This window comes from Oryctolagus cuniculus, chromosome 4 (assembly GCF_964237555.1).
Source record: "Oryctolagus cuniculus chromosome 4, mOryCun1.1, whole genome shotgun sequence".
NCBI classification, from domain to species: Eukaryota; Metazoa; Chordata; class Mammalia; order Lagomorpha; family Leporidae; genus Oryctolagus; species Oryctolagus cuniculus.
Genome location: NC_091435.1, coordinates 116,857,288 through 116,879,555, shown reverse-complemented (window position 1 = coordinate 116,879,555; position 22,268 = coordinate 116,857,288).

Here is a 22,268-nt window from a genome sequence, read left to right as displayed (position 1 = left end):
GAACACTAGACAAAATAGATAATATAGTATACATTTGACAGTACTTGAAAATTGCATTACTAGAATTAACCTCAAAAGCCTAGTTTTTGATACTAAAAGTTTAACATATATTCCTCTAGAAGTTTTAATCATTTCCAGATATAATTTGTATAAACATAAGGGATACACTAATGGTTAAAGAGATATGCTAGGAGCCAGCGCTGTGGCTCACTTGGATAATCCTCCGCCTGCAGCGCTGGCATCCCATATGAGCACCGGGTTCTAGTTCCGGTTGCTCCTCTTCCAGTTCAACTCTCTCCTGTGGCCTGGGAGGGCAGTGGAGGATGGCCCAAGTGCTTGGGCCCTGCACCCCATGGGAGAGCAGGAGAAGCACCTGGCTCCAGGCTTCGGATTGGTGCAGCACCAGCTGTAGCTGCCATCTGGGGGGTGAACCAACGGAAGGAAGACCTTTCTCTCTGTCTCTCTCTTTCACTGTCTATAACTCTACCTGTCAAATAAATAAATAAATAATTTTTTAAAAAAAAGATATATGCTAACGAAATCAATAGAGTGTTTTTATACAAAAGAAACACTGAGAATATGAGTGTGATCTAATGTAGAAAGATTATTTACTACAGAGGGAAAGTTGATAGAAAAATGTTAAGTATGGGATAAAGCATCAAAAATTAACTTGCAGTCTTCAACTTTTGATAACCTGAAATCAAATACTAGATCTTCCATCCATTGGCAAAGGAACAACTCTGAGACTCTGATTTTTTGTCAATAAAATGTAAAAAAAAAAAAAGTCCCAAAATTTTTGAAAATTAAAAAGGACCACACTGGTTATAGATGTTATATATGTGGTCCTTTTCTCTCACATGGCTATATGTAAACATATTTAGCATAGTTGAGCACAATGTGATTTTTATATTATTTTGTGCTTCCTGAACCAACATTAATTCTCAATCTCTATTTGTATTTGTTGCTCTTTTACCTGAGGTAAGAGGAAGTATGTCTAAATAAATTGGTATTTGTTTTACAGACATCTAAATATTGTCTAGCCAAGAAAATATCATTTCTTGATTTTTTTTTTTACTTTATGTTCTTTATTTTTTTTTTAATTTTTTTTTGACAGGCAGAGTGGACAGTGAGAGAGAGAGACAGAGAGAAAGGTCTTCCTTTTGCCGTTGGTTCACCCTCCAATGGCTGCCGCGGCCGGCGCGCTGCGGCCGGCGCACCGCACTGATCCGATGACAGGAGCCAGGTACTTATCCTGGTCTCCCATGGGGTGCAGGACCCAAGCACTTGGGCCATCCTCCACTGCACTCCCTGGCCACAGCGGAGAGCTGGCCTGGAAGAGGGGCAACCGGGACAGAATCCGGTACCCCGACCAGGACTAGAACGCGGTGTGCTGGTGCTGGAAGGCGGAGGATTAGCCTAGTGAGCCGCGATGCTGGCAAATGTTCTTTATTTCTTTAGACTTAAACCCTGCTTTGTCTTCTCTTAATGAATATAATTCTAATATTCATGGAATAAGAAGAAATCCTAGTTTGAAACTGAGTAATAAAAGTATGGCATAATGAGGCTGAAGCTTTACTATGATATCAATTATCTATTAAAAGTACATTTTTAATGTAATAATTGGCAATAAACTTTTTTGTCAAGAAATTAGGATGGGGACATTCAAAAGTGGTTAAGATGCCACCTGGTACACCCACATTCCATAATTGGACTGATGAAGGTCAAGTTCCAGTTTTGCTCCTGATTCTAGCTCCCTGCTATTGCACACCCTGGGAGGCAGGAGATTTTGGTTAAAACATTTGGGTGCCTGGCACATACATGGGAATTTTGGATAGAGTTATTGGCTCTTAGAATTGCCCTGACCTAAAAATGGCTATTGTGAACATTTGGAAGTGAGCCAGTAAATGATATCTCTCCCTCTCTCTCTCTCGCTGTGTTTGTGTCTACTCCACACAAATAAAAAAAAAAAAAAAAAAAAAAAAAAAAAAAAAAAAAAAAAAAAAGAAACATTTAAGAAAAAAATTAGGAAAAGCAAAGTATGTTAAATTTTAATAAGTCAAATGAAATAAACACATGTAGTAGAGGTAATTAAAATAGAAAGCCGATGAAATATTAAGAAAATAAAAAAGGTAACTTTTTGAAAGAAAAGTTGTTTTTCATTGTAGCAAAGATGGTCCCCAAGATGGAAGGTGCCATGAACTTGATGAAGAAGGACAAATTCAAGATTACAGAGAATGTAATTTACTGGGGGGAACTTACAGATATATAAGTATGACCTCCAGCTACGGGAAGGCAGTCACCCTTAGTCAATAGTAAGGGGTTTATATGGGGTTTATATGGTAACAGTAAAGATGGACTGCAGCTAACTTCAGTGCATATAGATTTTCTCAAGAAAATTAAAATGCCATTAAATAACAGACATTCCAGGTCCAGCCCAGCAAGACAAGCCCGCCAGATTATCTTGGTGGCTTAGTTTCTCCTATATGGTTGGCAGTGCTCAGCACACTATCTGAAGAAAGAGATGGTGGTTAGCAACCATGTCAAACTGTGTGCCTGTAAAAAATGCATTCTTAAAGCTCTAATGTTGCCCCTCATAATTTTATTGCAGTGTTTTCTAAAACTGAGCATACAACTAATTACCTTAAAAGCAAAAAATTATACTCTTATGTGTGTATCTAAGGGACGTACACATATCAACCTGTGGTTTTCCCATGAGTTTGTGTGGGTGTGTGTGCTTGTGTGCAAAGGCAAATGAACTAGATTGTTTGTCTTTACCTCTAATATGTAATATTCCTAAATTTGCATGTGTTTGAATATACATGACTTAAGAAAAATGCCAATTTATCAAGATTACTCATGTTAAAAATCAAAAGTTACTGTGAGGCAAAAGGAATATACATATATATACATACATACATTAATTGTGAAATTGATCTTTATTAATAAAGCTGTAAATGCACACTAAATACATGTTTTTAGCTTTAGAAAATATTTCAATACTATTTTAAAGATTTAAGTCATTTAAAAGGCCCTGGATAGAATTATAAATAAAAAATAACATTTTTTCTGAAGAGCATACTGACATCATGTAAGATAAATAAAAATGTGTGGATATTTAAAAAAGGAAATACTATTTATATATCCATCTTAAACCACTAATGTAAAAACGTTATTAGATTTGTGGTGAAGTGTTTGTGTTTTAATGAATTATATTGAATGAAATTAGAGAATTTCACTGACAACTTATTTAGATCAAAAATAGAGTCTTGTGTAAAAAGAAATAAAAGTGTTCTATTCCAAGTAAGAAAAGGCAGGTTTAGTTCAGTGGTGGTTAACTCACTTACTCGTACATTTTTCCATCTCTGTGTGACTGATGAGATGACAGCAAGCACGTGGCAGTGCAGGGTGGGATATGAGCACCTCTGGTTTGCCTCCCGGCTAAGATATTACTCCCATTCTAGTAAATACATTAACTACACTCTCTTGCAATTGCCAGCAGTTAACAACATCTCTTACAAATATGGCCCATTACCGTAAGTCTTGTCATTTAATCCTAGAAGAAGTAAAGATAACAAATCATTATTTCTCTACATGATTTCACTGTTAGACTGCACAACATTTACAATTCTGAAGGCCTTTGATACGAATTATTCCCTGCGCATCTAGTATATATGTTATGAACTTGTTTATGTTTGCATAAAACGTATTGTCCAGTATTAGCTTCAACTGATAAACCCTCTACAGACTTAATGTAGATTCAAACATCCTTGATATTTCAGAGAAAATGAAAGGCTAATTGCAAAATTAAATCAAGATTTTGTTCTTTGTAATATAGAAGATATTTATACCTTTAAATTGTGTTTTGAATTTGCTGAAATTCTAACACTGTATTCCTGATTCTGAGAAAGCTTGGTCCTCATAGATTTTTTTAATATATTAAATTATAATGATGAGAGAAGGTAATTCAACACAAATATTTGGTTAGAAAAACAATATAATGAATAATCCTCTAAAATGTGATTAGAAATTGCCAGACTTTGTACTGGCATTTTGTGGGGCTATATTTTTCTAATTATAATTGTTTTACAATAATAACTCTTTCTTAAATCTTAGAAAGCAAAAAACTTAAAATTCACCAGAAACAATATTGAGTTTTAGACCATTATTGAAAAAAAATCAAACTATATACTTGCCTTCCTCCTGCTGCTTTTTCTTCCTTCCTTCCTTCCTCTCTCTCTCATTCCCTTTTCTCCTTAGTTGTTTTTTTCTATTATGGTTTTCTTCATACCTTTCTTATGGATTTGGATGTTTTCTTCTTGTAAGATAAAAATATTTCATGATGACCGGCGCCGTGGCTCACTAGGCTAATCCTCCGCCTTGCGGTGCCAGCACACCGGGTTCTAGTCCTGGTCGGGGTGCCGGATTCTGTCCCGGTTGCCCCTCTTCCAGGCCAGCTCTCTGCTGTGGCCAGGGAAGGCGGTGGAGGATGGCCCAAGTACTTGGGCCCTGCACCCCATGGGAGACCAGGATAAGTACCTGGCTCCTGCCATCGGATCAGCGTGGTGCCCCGGCTGCAGTACGCCGGCCGCGTTGGCCATTGGAGGATGAACCAACGGCAAAGGAAGACCTTTCTCTCTGTCTCTCTCTCTCACTTTCCACTCTGCCTGTCAAAAAAAAAAAAAAAATTCATGTTTACAATATAGGCCTGGATGTAACAATTAAAATATGACTGGAAAAATTCTGTTTGCCTAATACCTAATGTATACCTAATATCCTTTTGGTTAAAACATTGCCTCTTATATACCCAGATTTAGAAATACACACACATTCAACCAGTATTTTTGAGGTATCTTCAATGAGGCAGATGCTCTTTTTAATTCCTTGAGACAGAACATCAAGCAAAACACATGCCACTCCCACGTGGAGTTTCATTCCCACAGAGTGAGGAGTAACAGGATAGTACTAATGACAACAGAAAACAAGAGCACAGTGTTGTAATATATTGAAAAGCAGTAAGTGCTAAAATGTATAGGATAAAAGGGATTGATGGTAGCTGCAGGAGTGAAGGGAGAAGGCAGTATTCAGAGTTGTGAGGCTCACTTTTTCTGAGGAAGTTGGATTGGAGGTGGTGCAAGAAGTGTCTGGTTATGAGAGAGAAAAATGATGCTGGCTGAGGGAGCAAATAGAGTGAACTTTGTCAGGAAAGAGTTTTGGCATTTCCAGGAAGAATGAAACTCATGTGCCCTAAGTGGACTGTTTGAGGAGGAAAGGTATTGTAGATGACTCAGGAGAGGTGCTAATGAGCAACTAGACCATGTAACAGTAGGGCCTTTTAGGCAACTGTGAGGACTTCAGCTTTTACATTGAGGAAAATGGGAGCTGTGGCAAGATGTTGAAGGAAAGGGAGAAATTATCTGGGTCTTTTCACAGATTACACTTAGAGTTATACTGTACAGTGGAGAGTCATGGAGAACAGCTGGAGATGAGTTAGGAGTCTGAGGGGTGATGATGGCTTGACCAGAGTAGGAACAATTGAGATGGTGAAAAGCACTAGGATTCTAAATGGCAAAAATATGTGTGCATATGTATACATACCTACACACACATACACACACACACACTGAAACAGATTTTGTTTTAATTTTAGAAAGGAATATGGTATACACTTTAAGAATACACAATTCCTTTAAACTCTAGTTAATATATTTTCTTACTTGCATCTGTCTCATAATAATATTTTAAGTAGAAGATATTTGCAGTTTTTTTAAGATTTATTTTATTTATTTCAAAGGCTGACAGAGAGAGAGGGAATGACAAAGAAAGAAAGAAATCTTTCATCTGCTGTTTCACTATCCAAATGACCACAAAGACCAAGGCTAATTCAGTCTGAAGCCAGGACTGAGGAACACAATTTGAGTCTTTTACATGGGAGACAGGGGCCGAGTACTTGGGTCATCATTCCCTGAATTTGGAGGCACATTCATAGGGAGATGGACTGGAAGTGAAGCATCTGGGATACTAAGAAGTCTTCTGATATGGGACGGTGGTGTCTCTGGGCAGGGGCACGAAGCTAACTCACTGTATCATCATGTTGCCCCCATAGCTAAATTTTTGAAGCTTATGTATAAATTGTTGCTAAGAATAGATTAATAGAAGTGAATATGCTGGTTTAAATGGTTTTCATAGTGAATGGCTTTCATTTATGTTTAGCATGCACTCCTAACAGAAATGTTTAAGTGTGTGCAGTACTTTTCAGTGTCCTTACCACTCAGTGCTAATTGTGTTTAATATTATCTCAACTGTTATGTGAGTGAATATACATGGCTATCTTGACTTTTAAATTTTCACTCCTCAAGAAATACAATGTTTTTTTCATTTATTTCTGGATTTCTTTTTCTCTATTATTCTGACTCTTGCTCTCTTTTGGTATATAAATTTACTAGCCATTGATTTCAGATGCTAGGAAGAACAAAAGACCTAAAATTCAAAGCTGGATAGAATTTAAACAGTCATATAGTACTTCACAATTCTAAGTACTTGATAGACAATTAAATAATTCTCAAAAATCATTAAACAACTGCAGAAGCTAAAAACAAAAAACAAAATCCTATCCCCATACAACTCTAACTATAAAAATCACAATTCTGACTATAAAAGACCTGTGAACTATTTCCTGGCATCCTTCTGTTATAACATTATCTGGGCTTCTCTATGCCAATCTAATATCATTTTATAGCAAAACACTATCACAGCAGCATATCACATATTTCCACTGAAGCATCAAGCTTTTAAAAAATAGGAAACACTATATGTGTAGGTGGAAATCCATTATTGCTGAGCCAAATTAAAAGATGGACATACTGTCATTTTCAGTCACAGTAGGGATAAAGATTCTCTCTTGATGTGGCATTTTTCTTTTGTCTCTGATTGGCCATAAAATATACATTATAATTAAAACTTTTAAGTGACTTTAATTACTGAATTTAAAAAGACCTATGTCAAATTATCTCTGCGCACACTGACTAGTCATTACAATGTGAAGTCATGGATTTGTTTAGCAGAAATGAAAATTCAATTTCAACTAAAGTTCCCACAAATAATCTATGTATGATTATCTGCACTTTTATCTAACCAGATATTACAATTACCCTATGACGGTTATCAATAAATTAACAATTATGATGAATTAAGGCTTTTGGAAGAGGAATTCAATTAAGAGAAATATTAAGCGGGATTTTTGTTTGAGAGGAAAAGGTTGTTCACTTTGTTATAATTCAATACTGGATATTCTATGAACTACCACGTCATCTTTGGGAAGAAATTGTCTAGCAACAATAGGTATCAATTGCCTTAAAAATATATTGTGGAATTAGTTTTGACTAGGATGCTCGACTCCACATTATTCATGGATGTTGAATGCGCTAATCAGAAAGACATAGAGAATAACATTAAACAGACACAAACGAATGTTCTTTCAAAAATAAAATTGAGCACTTAATATGCTCCTCCTCCAGAATCCTAGGAGATGCTCTCCTCTCCTTCACTGGAGCATTATGAGTGGGAGACTGCATGACACCAAAAAACCAAGACATTTCCATGACACTTTCCATTGTTCCAAAACACAAGCCTCCATACCGCTTCCATTAGAATGTTCTGTAATCTCAGATGACTCTGTTAGTCCTTGCTATGTCTAATGGGCTCACCATGCCTCTACCGCCAGTAAGTTTATTTAATGCAAAGTTTCACTTCTATAATTACATACAATGTTTTAGATGTCACTGTTGTTAAACTGCTTTTACTTTATAGAATATAATACTCACAAATCTCCCTTATGTCTTTCTAGAATCGTTCTCAAAGTAAATACACAAAATAGTTTTCATCCTTGCAGGAAAAAAATACGGGTTTCCAAAGGATATTAAATTGTTCATAATGGTTTTTGTTGTTGTTTACTTACTTTTTACTCTATTTTTATTTTAATTTCTGGTGAGAAAGATGAATAGTTTATTTTATTTCAAAGTAACTGGTGGTATGAATCTTTAAGAGTCATCATGTGACAGAAACACAAACTCTGTGTGTGCTTGTGTTCATGAAACTGCTACACAATGACAAAGAAATATGAAAGGTAAGTGGGGGGATGGCAAAAAATTGTTTTGCTCAATAAATGGTACTAAGATATGACATTTATACTGTTGAGATACATTCATACCTTTCTCTTCCATCTCCATTTTCCTGCAATTAAATTAAAAACAAAATTTTTATTTTAAAATATTTTTAACTTTTATTTAATAAATATAAATTTCCAAGGTACAACTTTTGGATTATAGTGGCTTTTTTCCCCATAACCACCCTCCCACCTGCAACCACCCCACCTCCCATTCCCGCTCCCACTCCATTCTTCAATATTCATTTTCAATTATCTTTATATACAGGAGATCAATTTACTATGTATTAAGTAAAGATTTCAACAGTTTGCACCCACACAGAAACACAAAGTATAAAGTACTGTTTGAGTACTAGTTATACCGGTAATTCACATAGTACAACACATTAAGGACAGAGATCCTACATGGGGAGTAAGTGCACAGTGACTCCTGTTGTTGACTTAACAATTTGACACTCTTGTTATGGCGTCAGTAACCACCCTAGGCTCTTGTCATGAGTTGCCAAGGCTGTGGAAGCCCCCTGAGTTCACTGACTCTGATCTTATTTAGACAAGGCCATAGTCAAAGTGGAATTTCTCTCCTCCCTTCAGAGAAAGGTACCTCCTTCTTTGATGGCCCATTCTTTTTGCTGGGATTTCGCTCACAGAGATCTTTCATTTAGTTTTTTTTTTTGTTTGTTTTGTTTTTTTTGTTTTTTTTTTTTTTTTTTTTTTTCCAGAGTGTCTTGGCTTTCCATGCCTGAAATACCCTCATGGGCTTTTCAGCTGGATCTGATTGCCTTAAGGGCTGATTCTGAGCCAAGCGTGCTGATAGGACATCTGCCATTCTACGAGTCTGCTGTATCCCGCTTCCCATGTTGGATTGTTCTCTCCTTTTTAATTCTATCAGTTACTATTTTACCACTGTATACCACAACTTTCTCATCTATAATATACTTTCTTTTCCCTCAGATCAAACCAGCTCCACATTTATTCATATTTACATGGATCAGCATCCTACCCTCCACATTCTTCAGTGATTTTTTAAAAATATTTGTAATACAGTTATATGTTTTTTAAATAGTTGTTTATTTTGAAATCTCTCTCTCTCCTCTCTCTCTCTCTCTTCTCTCTTTGTCTCTTCTCCCCCCCCCCCTCAGAAATGAGACTGAGAAAATGAGATGGATAGATAGAAATCGATTGATCTTTCATCCACTGGTTCATTCCTCAGATGGCCGCAGCAATCTGGGCCAAGCAGGAGCCAGAATGCTCATCTGGATCTCTCACATGTTTTACTGCTTTTCCCAGACCATTAGCAGGGAGCTGGCTCAGAAGTGGAGCAGCTGGGATATCAAATGATCCCTACAGGTGGTGCCAGCATTGCAGGCTTTATCTGCTATTTTACAACACAAGCCCTAACAGTTGTTTTCGTTTGTTATATTCTACATTCCATTTTAGGATTAACTGACCGCCTGAAAGACTTTAAAATATTCATGAATTACAGGTTATTCTCTGTATGTTTCCTAGTAAATACAGTTTTCATATATACAGATTAAGGAACAAAATGATACTTCCCACCCTATCCTCTCTTCCATCCATCCTCCAACCTTCCTCCTCCCTCTTCCATTCCCATCTTAATTTTTACAAGAATATATTTTTGGTTTACTTAATTATTGTAAAGTTAACCCTAAACTGAGTAAAAGAATTCAACAAATAGTATGAAGAAAAAAAAATACTGCTCCTCAACAGAAGGGACCAAGACTGTGAACAATCACTTTATCTCAAAATGTTCACTTCAATCCAATATATTATCTTAGTTGCCTTGAGACAGGGAAAACTTATGGTGTCTGTCTTTTTGGGACTGGGTTATTTCACTAGGTATAATGGTTTCCATGTGCATCCATCTTGCTGCAAAAGACAGGAGTGAAGTCTTAACTAGCGTTCCCAATGTCTGGAATCAACTAGCGTTAACTCCATCCGTATCACAAACTAGCATTTAGCATTGAGATCTTCCACCTACTTTCCTAACTATGATAGTAGGGGATGTTGAAACTTTGCTTTATTTTATATCACTTGTGTTTTTATTATTCAATTATGTATGTACAAACACTTCTTTTCTGGCTGAATTTTCCACTTTGCATTTCTTCATAACTTCCAAACCCCTTTCTGAGTTGATCTCAGAAAAGAATGATTCTTTATCTACATATATTTCATCCAATGTTTTTAAATCAATTAATATTATGTTAAAGTATAATTTCTTTAGAATTTTATAACATTTCATTATGGTGAGCATTCTTCATTTACATTTGTGTACACCATTGAGTGTGTTATATGCTAATTTATACAACATAATATCAAATCTTGAGTCAAAACAAATTATAAACTCTGGGATTGTAAATTATCTCTGCCCCATTAATTTAAGCTTTTATAAATAAAATAATAAAATTCATCAATTCTAATTTATTTATTTTAAAATGAACATATACTACAAAATATATTTAATGTTAAACAATAAAGTTTATTTATTATGAATATAAAATCAACTTCATGAATTGATAAAAAGTGAACAACATAATTGGGTAATTTGTTTTAATGCAAGACAATGTTAATGACAAAAATAATCAGGAACTACATTCAAAATAATTGTGTATCGCTTTTCACTTGCTCAACGAAGACAAAATGCTGTTGTTTTTAATAGAAAAATTGGAAAACAACAAGGAAAAAACAATTCCAGATGGATGACTATGCTGACAACTGCACTAACAATCTGTCTCTTTAACTTAGACTTTAGATTTGCTCCCAAAGCTAAAAATATTAGTCATTTCTGAGCTAAAACTTCTTTTCCAAACACGTTTTGTCAATATTCTCAAGATGCTGTTCTGCTTATGCATAATCAGCAATCATTCTTACCTTGACCTGTCTGTACCTTAATTCTCATTCATGCTATAATCAATCTACACCTAACTTTATTTCATTCTCATAAAATTGTCAGATTTCTTACCTTAAGTGAACTGTACCTAAGTAACTTCAAGATTTAGTATTTTAAGATAACTATTTAAAATAATTTAAACTTAATGGTCATGAAACCTAGTAAAATAATTTTGCTGATATTTACTAAAAAAATTCAAGTGTCTAACAGTTATAATCATTTGCACTTAGAACTTGTGAATTTTTGCTATAGCAAAATTTTATTTTGTAAACAGTTTTAGCATGAAAATATTGTTATACCTAAATTGCTTTTTTGATTTTTTCCAGAATGACATTCAAATTGTTGATACAATTTAATATATAAATTTGATTCTGACTTTGCTCAAATTGTGCTTCCTCATTTTTATTTGAAATGATGTTAAATTTATTTTCACTAATTTATTGTCGATAAAAAATACTCTAAATCATTAACACAATTTTTGTAATTAACTAAATACCAACTCTTCTAATATTAAGGAGCTATTATTTTATTTTTAAATATTTATTTAAGAGGGAGGGAGGGAGAGAGAGAAAGAGAAAGAGATAACACCCATTTGCTGGTTTACTTCCCAAAAGACGGCAACATCTGGTGCTGGGTCAAAGCTGCAGCCAAGAGCTAGGAATGCCTTCCAGGTTTCCTAGGTGGAAGGAAATAACAAAATTATTTCAGTCATCACCATTGCCTTTCTTTTTTTTAACTTTTATTTAATGAATATAAATTTCCAAAGTACAGCTTATGGATTACAATGGCTCCCCCCCCCATAACTTCCCTCCCACCCCCAATCCTCCCCTTTCCCTCTCCCTCCCCCCTTCCATTCACATCAAGATTTATTTTCAGTTATCTTTATATACAGAAGATCAATTTACTATGTATTAAGTAAAGATTTCAACAGTTTGCTCCCACACAGAAACATAAAGTGAAAAATACTGTTTGAGTACTAGTTATAGCATTAAATCACAATGTACAGCACACTAAGGACAGAGATCCTACATGAGGAGTAAGTGCACAGTGACTCCTGTTGTTGACTTAACAAATTGACACTCTTGTTTATGGCCTCAGTAATCACCCTAGGCTCTTGTCATGAGCTGCCAAGGCTATGGAAGCCTTTTGAGTTCACCAACTCTGATCATATTTAGACAAGGTCATAGTCAAAGTGGAATTTCTCTCCTCCCTTCAGAGAAAGGTACCTCCTTCTTTGATGACCTGTTCTTCACCATTGCCTTTCAGGATCTGCATTGCTACAAGCTAGTTTCAGAAGCAGAGCTGGGAATTGAACTAAGAAACTCTGACATTAGACTTAGGCATTTTAGCACCAAGGATAAAAGCCTCTATCCTAAGGAACCATTATTTGCCTATTTAATAACTTTCTTAATTTTTCTGTATTTAGATAATTATTATTGAAACTTTCTGGTTAGAAATTTATTAGTATTTATATTAATTTATAAAAATTTATATTATCTTAAATGACTACTTCATTTTAGTTTATCATTATTTAAATGCTAAAAAGATTTTGGAAATAACCTATGCAGATGTATTAATTAATAGAACTTGCTTGAAATTTTTCAAAACAACCATTTCATGATGCAAAGATGTATGTTTTATTCTTTTTTTTTTTTTTTTTTTGGATAGGCAGAGTTAGACAGCGAGAGAGAGATATAGAGAAAAAGGTCTTCCTTCCGTTGGTGAACCCCCTAAATGGCCGCTGTGGCTGGTGCGCTGCTGCGCTGATCCAAAGCCAGGAGCCAGGTGCTTCCTCCTGGTCTCCCATGAAGGTGCAGAGTCCAAGCACTTGGGCCATCCTCCACTGCCTTCCCAAGCCACAGCAGAGATCTGGACTGGAAGAGGAGCAACCGGGACAGAATCCGGCATTCCAAGTGGGACTAGAACCTGGGGTGCCAGTGCTGCAGGAGGAGGATTAGCCAAGTGAGCCGCAGCGCTAGCCTGTATGTTTTACTCTACCAACTCATTTTCCTCCTCCTAAAGTGTATTTTTGAAATAATTAAAATTTATATTTCCTTTAGTACTATAGAACAGTCTCAGATATGCAGCGTCTTTGAAACATACTCTTTGGTATGTTTACTTCCATCACAATAAAGTGCAAAAAATTTTCATCCTTTCCATATTCTTCTTAAGAGTAATTCTTCTCTCATTGGGTTAATACAAATTATTTCAGTATAATGCTTTATGAATTCTTCTAAATTATTTGTTAATTAGTAGAAAACATACACATTTATTTTCCTGTTTTCAGTATGAATAACTCATATAAAGCATGATCTAGACTCTTCAATTAGGTGCTTGATGCCGTAATACTCTGTAATACTCTGTACCGATATTTCAGTTCATCCAAGGTCTATAGCAATCTTAGCTCTCTCTTGTAGTTAACTTTTAAAAATATCTTATTAATACAAAAAGAATATATTTAATGTATTTAATAGGTACAATTCTAGGAAGATAACCGTATTTCCCTCCCTCCATCAGTCACTCTCCTTTCTTCCTTTTTTTAATTTTTGCAAACACATAAAATCATAATTTCAGTCTATTATATAAATTCAGGATTAATGCTCCACTAGCCATAATATTTAACAACAACAACAACAAAAAAAAGTGAAAAGACCACAGTTCCACAGAAGAAACAAGAGCAAAAAGCAGCAGTTTTCTTTCTTTGTTTTATCTTTTTGTTTTGTTTTGTTTTGGAAATAAGATGAAGGAATTTGGGAGCACTCCCTCCCTTTCAATCCTTTTGAATAGTTTGAGAAGTATTGGAATTAATTTTTCATTAAAATGTGATAGAGTGGTAGAATTTCGCAGTGAAGCCATCTAGTCCTAGGCTTTTCTTTGTTGGAAGGGTCTTTATTATTGATTCAATCTCTGTCTTGAGTTACAGGTCTATTTTGGTTATCTATGTCTTTATGACTCAATTTTGGTAGATTGTGTTTGGAAATCTATCTATGTCTATTTTCTATTAGATTTTCCAATTGGTTGCCATATAGCTATTTGTGGTTAACTCCTGATGATTTTTTTTTATTTCTGTGTTATCCACTGTTACAACTGCTTTTTCATCTCTGATTCTATTAATTTGGACATTGTTTTTTCTTGGTTAGTTTAAGCAGTGGTTATCTTCTTTTTCTCAAATAAAACAGTTCTCCATTTCATTGATCTTTTGTATATTTTTGTTTCATTTGTGTTTATTTCTTCTCTAATTTTAATTATTTCTTTCCTCCTACTAATTTGGGGTTTAATTTGTTCTTTTTCTAGGTCCTTGAGATTCATGGATAGCTCATTTATTTGATGCCTTTCCTATTTCTTGATGTAGGTATCAATTGCTATAAACTTTCCTCTTAACCCCACTTTCGCTGTATTCTATAAGTTTGATATGATGTGTTGTTATCATCATTCATTTCTAGGAATATTTTGATATCCATTTTGATTTTTTCTATGACCAGTTATTCATTCAGGAGCATATTGTCCAGAATGTCTATATGTGTGTGTGTATATTTTATGGATCTTTTTAAGTTGATAATTTCCAGGCTTATTCTGTTGTGGTAAAGATGCATTGCATGATATCAATTTTTTGTAGAGTCTTGCTTTATGACTTAGCCTATGATCTATTGTAGAGAAAGTTCCATGCACTGATGAAAATAATGTGTATTCTGCAGCTGTGGGCAGAAATATTCTCCTGATATCAATTAGGTACATTTAGCACACAGTTTAGTTTATCTCTGGTCTTTCTTTGTTGGTTTTGTGTTTAGTTGATGCGTCCATTGATGATAGTGAGGTATTAACCCCCTATTATGATTTTGTTGGCACATATGTCTCCATTTAGATTCATTAACATTTTAAATAACTGGGTGCTCTAGTGTTGTGTGAATATATATTTAGTATAGTCACATTTTCCTGTTAAACTGATTGCTTAATCATTACATAATGCCCTTTTTCATCTCTTTGAACTGTTTTTGTGTTAAAGTCTATTTTGTTTGTTATTAGGAGAGCCACTCCTCCTTATTTTTAATTTTTGTGTAGAATCCATTATTCCATCCTTTCATTTTCAGTCTTTTGATATCTTTATTTTTTTTTAAGATTTATTTTATTTACTTGAATGGCAGAGTTACAGAGAGAGGTAGAGACAGAGAGGTCTTCCATCTGCTGGTTCACTCCCCAGATGGCTGCAACAGCTGGAGCTGTGACGATCTGAAGCCAGGAGCCAGGAGCTTCCTCCAGGTGTCCCATGCAAGTTCAGGGGCCCAAGGGGCCCAAGGACTTGGGCCATCTTCTACTGCTTTCCCAGGCCATAGCAGAGAGCTGGATCGGAAGAGGAGCAGCCAGGACTAGAACCGGTGCCCATATGGGATGCCAGCGATGCAGGCTGGGGACTTAACCCACTGAGCCGCAGCACTGGCCCCATATCTTTATTGGTGACGTGTATTTCATGTTAGCAGCATGTAGAAGGGTCTAATTTTTTAAACCATTTATCCAGTTTGCATCTCTTAGTTGGATAATATATTTCATTATTGTGGTTAAGTGATGATTTGGTCTGGCCATATTTCTGTATATATTCCTATTATTTGAATTGGATCTCCTTTGTACTATTGTTAGATTTTGTGCTTTCTTATTCTTCATTATGCTGGTTATCTTTCCCCATTTCTATTTCTATTTGCAGCGTATCCTTAAGTATCCTTAAGAATTTAGTGACAAATTCTTTCAAGTTTTGTTTATTCTCAAACCTTTTTTTTCACTTTCATTTATAAATGAGATTTGTTCTTATAGTATTTTGAGCTGACAGCTTTTCTTTAATGTCTTGGATCATAACTCTCCACTCTCTCCTCACCTGTAGGGTTTGTAATGACAAGATTCTCATCAATCCTATTGGAGATCCACATTTTAGGATATTTTCTTTGTGTTTTACTTTGAAAGTTTGAATATAACATGTGATGGTGAAGATCTCTGATCATGTCTGTTTGGGATACCCCATGCTTCCTCAACTTGCATATCCAAAATCTTTCACCTAATTCATGAGATTTTATGCTATTGTTTTGCTGAATAAGTTTTATAAGTCATTCCATTTTTCCCTCTTCCAGGGATGCCTATGGCACATATATCTTGTCATTTGATGGTATTCTGTATTTCCTGAACACTGTTTTCATTTTTTCTTCTGACTGTGATATTTCAAAAGTCTTGTCTTCCAGGTCGGATATTTTTCCTTTGGCCTCACTGAGTCTGTTGTTCAGTTTTTTATCTTATTTTTTATTTGACACATTAAATTCTTCATTCTAATATTTCAATTTGATTGTTCTTTAATATTTCTATTTCTGGCCAGATTTCTCATCTTATAAATAAAAGATAAATCAATCAGGTGATTGATTTATCTAACTCATGTAATTGCATCTCTGTGTTTTTGACTAATTTTATAATTAATTTTTGAATTTCTTGTCAGGCATTTCATCCATCTCCTCATCTTCACAGTCTAATATTGAAGTACTATTGTGTTCCTGTTGGGGACTCATATTGTCTTCCTTTTTCATAGTTCTTGTATTTCTATGACTTTTACACATCTGGAAAACATTTCATGCTATCTCCTCTGAAATCTTTGTTCTTGAAATGTGCCCCTAGACGTAGAATAATACCTGTGCCTTTAGGGGATATCCAGAGGTGTGTGCTGGGTGGGATCAGGGAGTTCTGACTACTATTTGTGGGTGTGTCAAAAGACCAGAGCAACACCTACAATCTGTATAGTAGCTCTCCTTTGTAGTCAGTAGGGGTGAGGGGATGCTCACCCTGACTGGCATGATCACTGCCTCTGCCCTTCTCTCTGTCAATGTGAACCTCTCTGTAACTATACACCCCACTCAGTCAGGTGCGCATGAACTGCACAGTATAAGCGTGGAATCCTCCTGGCTTATAGCATGGTCCCAGGATTCCTCCAGTCATAGGATGCAGGGTTCTTTCAGTCACTGTATATAGGGAATCCACTATCTGGCCTGGAATCCTCTTTCCAAAAAGAGAGCCACTCTGTCTCTAAGCTGGGCACCTTGGTGGGGACAGAGTAGAAAGGCAGCATGCTCTCTGTTCACTGAGATAAGTGTACACCCTACTCCCTGTCAGCTCTTCTCTCCAGACTCAAAGTCAGTATAGACCACAGATTTCTCCCTCCAACAAAAACCCTAGAGACACACAAGCCACCACAGCCTCCATTTCCTTACTCTGGGAAGATGGCTCTTTCCGTGTTAGTGGGTGAATAGAGCAATGTTCCCCGCTCTCACAAAGTTAAGTGGGCACCATGCTCCCTACCAAGGTGCCTGCTTGGACTCAAAGTCACCGGGGACAGCAGATTTAGCTCTATGACAAAATTTGTGAGGCACACAGGCTGCCACAAGCTCCACTCACCTTATTCTGGGAAGATGACGCTTTCCCCACTGGTGTAGGGAGGGGGCAATGTGCATTCTGTTCAAAAAATGGGCATGATGACTCCTACTCCCCACTAACTCCTCTTCTTGGAATCAAGTCAGTGGAGACTACAAGTCTCTTCCCCAGACAAGATCACCAGTGGAGCACAAGCTTCTGCAAAACTCCTCTCACCTAGCTCTGGGAAGATGACCTCACTGCCAGCCACACTTCTTGGAAACTGTTATCTGTGGGTTTCATTGGTGGTATCCTGTGAGCTGATGAATATCTGCACATTCTTTATGGCTTCATGCAGTTTCTCTTCTTGAAAAACCTCACAAGGATCTCCCAGGAAAGCAGGTCCTCCTATTTTTCTGGTATTTTCCCATGATCAAGATCATCTTGTCTTTCCTCTACTCAGTAATCTTGGAAATCCCCCTTCCTATGGTTAATTTTAAGACAGCTTTATTGCCCTGTTTTTATCTTGTGATAAAATATATTTGAAATCATCATCTAAACTCTAATGTGTATGATAAAAATTCACTTTAGAATAATTTGTTACAGTATTATTGACAAGAGAGTAGTATGTACTCTATCTTAAACTACTTTTTCCTCACTCGAGGCAGCACTGTCCTCTGCCTATTTCATTGCAATTGTGTTAGTGCTCATTTTTTTTGAGAGGACCGTGGCGATTAAGGATCTATTCTTGCTGTGATAGTAACATAACTATTTAGAATAACAAATTATTATAATATATCAAATGTCTTTGTATGCAGGAAAGCCAAGTAACTAAAGATACCAATGAGTTAAATACTCATACTAAGTTCTTGCATGTTCTACTTTTTTTGCTCAACAACTTTATCAACTTCATATACATCAAATAGTTTACTAACTTTTTTAAGTGTTTATCCCCTCATGCCATCTATGTGTCTGTTTCTCATCATCCTTCTAAGGTGGGAGTTATCTTTACTCTGCTCATAGGTGTAGCTCAAGCATAAAGGAAGGTAGAAGTGGAATAAATATAAACTAATACATAACTGAATGGTGCTACTAACTCTTGTCTAAACTGATATATTAAGGTTTTAATTAACTTAAGTGTCATCAAATGCCTAATAGTATATTAAATTCATGTTCATGCTTTGTAATAAAAATGAAGAGTATATTTTAATGAAGTTCTTGACATCAGTTTTTAAAAATTAATTAAAGAAGAATATTCTCATTAGGAAAGTCACTGATGTGACATTTAATCTTGAGAGCAGCATATTTGTGCTTCTTCATTGTTCTTTTCAATTTCTCTCTTAAAATTCTCTAAAATGCTGAGATATGTAATACTCACCAAACTCTGAGACAAGTTCAAGGTAATCTTAAATATTCTCTCCAGACAGAATAGAATCTTACACTCTCGATAGATTTTATAGTTTCCAATTCCCTTCACAAGTCCTAAGTAGTCTCCATTTCTCAAAGCCTAATGTATTTCAATGTATGCCATGTATAATTCAATTTCTCCTTTTTCAGCATTGCTGATATCTATTTGAATTCCAATATCTTTACAACTGTTGGAAATATTTCTTCAATCTTGGTATCATTTTAAGAACACAAATTCAACCCTGAAAGTGCAATATGCTGTAGTCAAAAGATGCTATGACTTTTGTCACAATTAAAATTCTGCTTCAGAATCTTTTGTTTCACTTTTTTACTATTATTTTAATTTAATCAGCTATAGAGAGTTCATGAGAGTCCATAGGGAAAAATACATTTTAAATTTTTGAGTGTCTAAAACCACTGTCCTAATACATCTTGTGACACAGCACATACATCAATTTTTATGCTTTTTTTTACTTCAATTAAGGAAATTAAGCCACATAAGGAAGAAATCTTGAGGGATAGCAACAACTTAATTTTCAGATGTTCACTATTTTGTACATAAGGAATATATCATTTTAACTCATTTGTGAAGCAGAGTTATCATTTCATATAAATCTTAGTGTACATTATGAAAAGTGATTTAATCTGAAATTATCCTCACAGTTTATTTACAAGTGTAAGAAAAAATATTTCTTTTTGTTCTGATGCCTTGTCCTCTCACTAAACTACTTTGATGAATCTTAATGAAGAGGATAGGAAATATTGCAATAAGGAATTGAGTATAGCTACATATAACAGTAAGTTATATAAAAACAATAATTAACCCCCATATTCATGCTAATTATCTATATATGTGAAAAAAATACCAAGAAAATTCAGTGAAAAAAAATTCTCATTGTTTATCCACAGTTCTGAAGAAAAGCAGGAGGCACTTTCAATGCACCTTATAAACCAGAACACTCCTCTCTTTTTTTAAAAAAAATTTATTTATTTATTTGAAAGTCATATTTATGCAGATAGAGAGAGCGGGGTGGGAGAGAGGTCAACCATCTGTTGGTCCACTCCTCAATTGGCCACAGGAGCCAGAACTGTGCCAATCTGAAGCCAGAAGCCTGGGAATTCTTCAGGGTCACCCACATAAGTTCAGGGGCCCAAGGCTTTGGGCCATCTTGTACTGTTTTCCAAGGCCATAACAGTGAGCAGAGCAGCTGGGTCTTGAAACAGCGCCATATGGAATGCCGGCACTGTAGGCAGTGGCTTTACCCTCTAAGCAACAGCGCTGGCCCACCCAGAACACTCATCTTAAAAGTGAAACCAAAGACATCTCAATGGGAATTTTATTTGTTGAAATATTAACAGAATTTAATATAAAAATTTCACAAGTAACTGATGATTCTTACAACCTCCACTTTTGTTAAAAATCAATACATTACAGGGATCACAAAAACAAGACTAGTGTCTGCTAATACTAAGTGATAGAATAAAAAACAGAGAGAACGATCCATCATGGGAAGCAGAAAACACAGCAGACTCATAGAATGGCAGATGTCCTAAACAGCACTCTGGCCTCAGAATCAGCCCTTAAGGCAATCAGATATGGCCGAAGAGCCCATGAGAGTGTTTGAGGCATGGAAAGCCAAGGCACTCTGGGGAAAAAAAAAAAAAAAAAAAAAAAAAAAAAAAAAAAAAACACTAAATGAAAGATCTCTGCAAGTGAGATCGCAGTGGAAAGAATGTTCATTGAAGAAGGAGGTACCTTTCACTGAAGGGAGGAGAGAACTTCCACTTTGACTATGACCTTGTCTGAATAAGATCAAAGTCGGAGAACTCAAAAGGCTTCCATAGCCTTGGCAACTCATGACTAGAGCCTAGGGAGATTACTGACACCATAAACAAGAGTGTCAAATTGTTAAGTCAACAACAGGAGTCACTGTGTACTTACTCCTCATGTGGGATCTGTCCTTAATGTGTTGTCCAATGTGAAGTAATGCTATAACTAGTACTGAAACAGTATTTTACACTTCGTGTTTCTGTGTGGGTGCAAACTGATGAAATCTTTACTTAATATATACTGAATTGATCTTCTGTATATAAAGATAATTGAAAATGAATCTTGATGTGAATGGAATGGGAGAGGGAGCGGGAGATGAAAGGGCTGTGGGTGGGAGGGAAGTTATCGGGGGTAAAGCCATTGTAATCCCTAAACTGTACTTTGGAAATTAATATTTACTAAATAAAAGTTAAAAAATCAATACATTTTAGACTATTATCTATAAAATTGAATATTTACAAAAATAAAGAATTTGTGGAAACCATTCTAACATCTTTGGTAAAAATTGCACAGTTAAGGATGTGAGAACAAAAATCATAATGGGAGGCTACAATATTTGCAATGTTGAAAAGTCTTCGGAACACCTTCTTCGGGTCGGACATCTGGATATGTGAGATAGTAAAACTGGGAAAATATAAGTCTTTGACATTTATGCCCCTGGGAAATTAAAATGACAAAATTAAGCAAAAAAAAAAATGGCTATATCCTGGATGTTCTCAGTAGGGTTGCCATGTTGAGTCACCTGGTGATGACCAACTGCAAGAGAAAAAAAATATTATGGAGAAATGAACAAGGATAAAGGTGTGAGTGAATGCAAGCTAGACAAAGAGAAGTGCTTGCCACAGAAACAAAGAAACAAGCACATGAAACTCTTTTCTCATCCTAAGGATATATATCTTCAAATTTAAGAAGTAAAATTTGGCATATAGTTATTATCTCCAATTTATTGTAATATTTCAGTTTATGTTGAATATGATTATTTTTGATTATTATTCATTTGATTTCTGTTACACTGATGTTCCTAGTATTATTGTGTTTCTCTGTGTAAAACATCGCTTCTTCTGTAGCTTTTGTTTCTTCAAGGTAATTTCTTAATAATTTAACCAATACACACTGATAGGCATTTGTTTTTTATTGAGCATTATGGATTTTAGCAATCAAATGTATTTTCCCATTTAATATTTTATTGACTTAAACTTGTTATCAATATAAAAGTGATCATAACTAAATATTCATTCCTGTTTCTATATTTGGCTATAACTTTGACCATGCTGCCATGCTGTTGTTTCAACATTTATGATTAAGTTGGATTTAGATCTTTTACAAAGATTATAAAAGCATCTTGTTTTTTGAGTAAGATTGAAATTTTTTTTTCATTTTTCAATTGAGTGCTAAGGAAATAAATTCAATTATTAATTAAATTTCATTTGAGAAGCAGAGACTGGGGTGGGGGTTACAGAAAGACAGAAAGAGACAGGAAGAGAGAGAGAAAGGAGAGAAATATTTCTCATTTGGTGGTTCATCTCCCAAATGCTCAAAACAGTAAGAGCTGAGAGAGGCTGAAGCCAGGATTGGAAAATCCACCT